At 42.7% G+C, this 5,100-nt stretch overlaps 1 pseudogene; it reads right to left on the minus strand.

Annotated features, from left to right (window-relative positions):
* Positions 1-598: 598 nt before the first annotated feature.
* LOC120992962 lies at positions 599-770 on the minus strand (annotated as a pseudogene).
* Between the last annotated feature and the right edge of the window lie 4,330 nt (positions 771-5,100).

Consider the following 5,100-nt stretch of genomic DNA (forward strand, 5'->3'; position numbering starts at 1 on the left):
GTTGCTTCATTGTGAACAGACCAACAGCGATCGGCTGGATAATTTTGCATAGAAAAAACATTAATTTTCTTTGTGATCATCTAAGGTGATCATTAAAGCCTACTAGGCCAACAATGGGCCCACACTGCAGAATCATTGTTTTCTGTGTCACTTAACTGTCACTGAACTACCTCAGCACGACCATAGGCTTTGAAAACCCCCCATCGCCTGCAATCTCCCAAACGTGCGCATGAGCACAGTCATCACTACACCAAGATTGACGCATAGAGGAATAAAATTTATGTCATGAGTGTGTCAACTATTGACAATTCTTTGCGGTTGTCTAAAATCTATTCCATACACGTCGCCTGATAGGGGACGTAACAGGGCTTAAACTGATAGGAATAGTACTACTTAACAAACACTCATATCTGGTGGCACAGTACATTGCACAGTGCACGCGCAGTGCCCCAATTGGAAGTAGGAGGACCAACCAAGCATCTTTTTCCATCTCCCGGTTCCTAAATCTATTCCATAGACCGGTCCCTGATAGGGACGTAACAGGGATTAAACTGATAGGAATAGTACTACTTAACACACCACTCATATCTGGTGGCACAGTACATTGCAAGGCGTACGTGCAGTGCCCAAATTGGAAGTAGCAGGACCAAGCAAGCATCTTTTTCTATCTCCCGGTTCCTAAAATCTATTCCATACACGTCCCCTGATAGGGGACATAACAGGGATTAAACTGTTAAGAATAGATTTTTTTTTATTTTAAAAAAAGAGGACAGCCTCTGCGGAGCTGGGTATTTTTTGGCCGCGTACTGAACGCTCATGCACAATGGCTGTAGGCTCATGCGTCCTTTTGCGGAGGTGACAAACCTGGTCAGTCAAACCCAAGGCAACATCATCGACCTCATCCCATATGCGTTTTTTCCGGAGCGTGCCCTGCGAAGAGTGCTGGATCAGGCCGTAGATGAGCATGAAGAGGAAGAGTTGTGGTCACCATCACCACCAGAAGCAGCCTTGTCGTCGTCGATTGCTGGACCTGCGGCAACGCAGAGAGGGAGGCTGAAGAAGAGGAGTCAGAGGAGGAAGGTGGCTTTAAGGAGGTGGAAGACCAACCACAGCAGGCGTCCCAGGGGGCTTGTTGTCACCTTTCGGGGACCCTTGGTGTTGTACATGGCTGGGTGGAGGAAGAGACCTTCAATGATGTCAGTGAGGACAAGGAACGGGACATGGCTAGCTTGGTATCCAACCTTGTGCAAATGGGGAGTTTGCGGTTGTGCAAATGGACTGTTTGCGGTTGTTTGCGGTGCGTTAAACGGGGAGTTTGGTCTGTCACTGTGAAGCAGGCGTAACCCTTACACTATATTGTATACAGAGAGGCTGAGCACTCTCCCAATGGACCACACAAAGACCATTCAAAAATTATTAGATTTATTACACCAATATACAGTGGGATGCAAAAGTTTGGGCAACCTTGTTAATCGTCATGATTTTCCTGTATAAATCGTTGGTTGTTACGATAAAAAATGTCAGTTAAATATATCATATAGGAGACACACACAGTGATATTTGAGAAGTGAAATGAAGTTTATTGGATTTACAGAAAGTGTGCTATAATTGTTTAAACAAAATTAGGCAGGTGCATAAATTTGGGCACTGTTGTCATTTTATTGATTCCAAAACCTTTAGAACTAATTATTGGAACTCAAATTGGCTTGGTAAGCTCAGTGACCCCTGACCTACATACACAGGTGAATCCAATTATGAGAAAGAGTATTTAAGGGGGGTCAATTGTAAGTTTCCCTCCTCTTTAAATTTTTTCTGAAGAGTAGCAACATGGGGGTCTCAAAACAACTCTCAAATGACCTGAAGACAAAGATTGTTCACCATCATGGTTTAGGGGAAGGATACAGAAAGCTGTCTCAGAGATTTCAGCTGTCTGTTTCCACAGTTAGGAACATATTGAGGAAATGGAAGACCATAGGCTCAGTTCAAGTTAAGGCTCGAAGTGGCAGACAAGAAAAATCTCAGATAGACAGAAGCGACGAATGGTGAGAACAGTCAGAGTCAACCCCACAGACCAGCACCAAAGACCTACAACATCATCTTGCTGCAGATGGAGTCACTGTGCATCGTTCAACCATTTGGTGCACTTTACACAAGGAGATGCTGTATGCGAGAGTGATGCAGAGAAAGCCTTTTCTCCGCCCACAGCACAAAAAGTGCCGCTTGAGGTGGGCTAAAGCACATTTGGACAAGCCAGCTTCATTTTGGAATAAGGTGCTGTGGACTGATTGAAACTAAAATTAAGTTATTTGGCCATAACAAGGGGCGTTATGCATGGAGGAAAAAGAACACAGCATTCCAAGAAAAACACCTGCTACCTACAGTAAAATATGGTGGTGGTTCCATCATGCTGTGGGGCTGGTGTGGCCAGTGCAGGGACTGGGAATCTTATCAAAGTTGAGGGACGCATGGATTCCACTCAGTATCAGCAGATTCTGGAGACCAATGTCCAGGAATCAGTGACAAAGCTAAAGCTGCGCCGGGGCTGGATCTTTCAACAAGACAACGACCCTAAACACTGCTCAAAATCCACTAAGGCATTTATGCAGAGGAACAAGTACAAACGTTCTGGAATGGCCATCTCAGTCCCCAGACCTGAATATAATAGAAAATCTGTGGTGTGACTTAAAGAGAGCTGTCCATGCTCAGAAGCCATCAAACCTGAATGAACTAAAGATGTTTTGTAAAGATGAATGGTCCAAAATACCTTCAACCAGAATCCAGTCTCTCATTGGAGCCTACAGGAAGCGTTTAGAGGTTGTAATTTCTGCAAAAGGAGGATCTACTAAATATTGATTTTATTTCTTTTTTGTGGTGCCCAAATTTAGGCACCTGCCTAATTTTGTTTAAACAATTATAGCACACTTTCTGTAAATCCAATAAATTTCATTTCACTTCTCAAATATCACTGTGTATGTCTCCTATATGATATATTTAACTGACATTTTTTATCGTAACAACCAACAATTTATACAGGAAAATCATGACGATTAACAAGGTTGCCCAAACTTACGCATCCCACTGTATAGATCTAAAAACAAAATAACAATAAAACAAAATATACAATGAAAATACACATTAAGAATAATGTTAAAATTGTTCAAATTGTTCAGATAAAAAGCATAAATACTTAAATAGCGGTGGTATACAAAAGGATAATATATGCAACTTGAATAAAAGGGATATGTCCTAATTGGAAAAAACAAGAGAATCGATATTGGATTATTCGACACTATAAGAATAAATTTTCGACTGTGTGAAGATAAATATTCGAATAAATATGAAAATTTTCGATGAATGTCCAGACTGAAATTTTCGACTGTGAGAAGATAAATATTCGAATAAATAGGAAAATAAATTTTCGAATGAATGTCCAGACTGAAATTCGATATAAACTTGTAGTTATTCTATCGGTTAATAATATTCAGTCGATATTCCCTGTATGGCAAAACGAAATACACACTGACTCTTGCAAAATACCGTCTGACTATAGCACACGGTGGCGTCCCACGTGGCTGATGAAGTCAGATTCGGCGGTACCTGTTTGTAGCAGTTCAGCAGGTGCAGTGTGAATGATGTAGCCCTTCGTGTAGAGATTCTTTGGTAAAGAGGTTGATTACAGCTCTGTCACTTCAAGGGTTTAAATGGTTTGAATATTCGCTATGTGCCATAAGAGTCCATCAGGGTGAAAAGGGGTCGATTCAAATCGTTAGAATCAGGACGTCCATCAGCTGATGTGCGGGGTCTTTTGAAACCAGACGCATTTCGGGGTCTTTTCCTAGCCCCTTCCTCGGGGGCTAGGAAAAGACCCCGAAACGCGTCTAGTTTCAAAAGACCCGCACATCAGCTGATGGACGTCCTGATTCTAACGATTTGAATCGACCCCTTTTCACCCTGATGGACTCTTATGGCACATAGCGAATATTCAAACCATTTAAACCCTTGAAGTGACAGAGCTGTAATCAAGCTTTTTTTGGACCCGGACCCGAACCCGAACATTTACATAAAAGTTCGGGTTCATGTTCGGTGTTCAGCATTTTTATGGCGCTTTTTGAAAGGCTGCAAAGCAGCCAATCAACAAGCGTTTAACTGTGTGCCCTTAGAAGCCATCACAGCCATGCCTACTATTGACATGGCTGTGATTGGCCAACTGCAGAATGTGACCCAGCCTCTATATAAGGCTGAGTCACGTAGCGCTGCACGTCACTCTGCTATTCTTAGTGTAGGGAGAGGATGCTGCTGCTGTCAGGGACAGATCAGGGATAAATACTAGAAGAACTGCCTTATAACTCAGCGATCTCAATCCAATGTGTTTTGTGGGTGCAGTGCACAGTTTTTTTAAGCCTGCACTGACTACTTCTGTTGAAAACGAATTTTTTTTTAACTTTTTTTTTTACTTTTTTAAACTTTTTAACAGTTTGTTACTATGAATACCTAATCGGCAGCCATTTTATGCAGACATGCTGGTGCAGCACTATCTATCTGCATGTCTGCTAGTCCAGAAATACAGCTTTTTTGCTGACTGTGCTTAAAAATTGTTTTTTTTTCATATACTGGTTATCTTTGATTACACGTGCATAAGTGACTGTCACATTTAGTGTAAAGTAAGAGACGAATACAGTGGCACTTCTAGCATCCAAAATTCAAACTCCACCACTGCTTGCTGCCAATCGCCGATGCTGCGGTATGTAGAACTTCATATGTGGTGCTCAGCACTGGAGGGGGAAAGCCGATTCAAGTCGCAACAATGTAGAGAAGATAAACAAAAGTGTGCGGCACTCACCCGAAGTTTGAAATTAAGTTGCTTCTTTATTATTCCTCATGGGGAACAGTTACATGCGGGATCCCTGGGGCGGACACTCTATTGCCAGGGTTGGTAGCGGCTACTTGCCGTTTTCGCGCGTGTATCGCGCTTCATCTGGCCGCGGTCAACGTCATCGCGCCTCTTGCCGCTCTTTAAGGGTGGCGCATCAGCAGCCGGGACCATCGGCAAAAAGCTGCTCGCCGCAGGTAAATGACATTAAAAACCATCAGAATGCGGTA

Source organism: Bufo bufo, chromosome 2, assembly GCF_905171765.1.
Source record: "Bufo bufo chromosome 2, aBufBuf1.1, whole genome shotgun sequence".
NCBI classification, from domain to species: domain Eukaryota; kingdom Metazoa; phylum Chordata; class Amphibia; order Anura; family Bufonidae; genus Bufo; species Bufo bufo.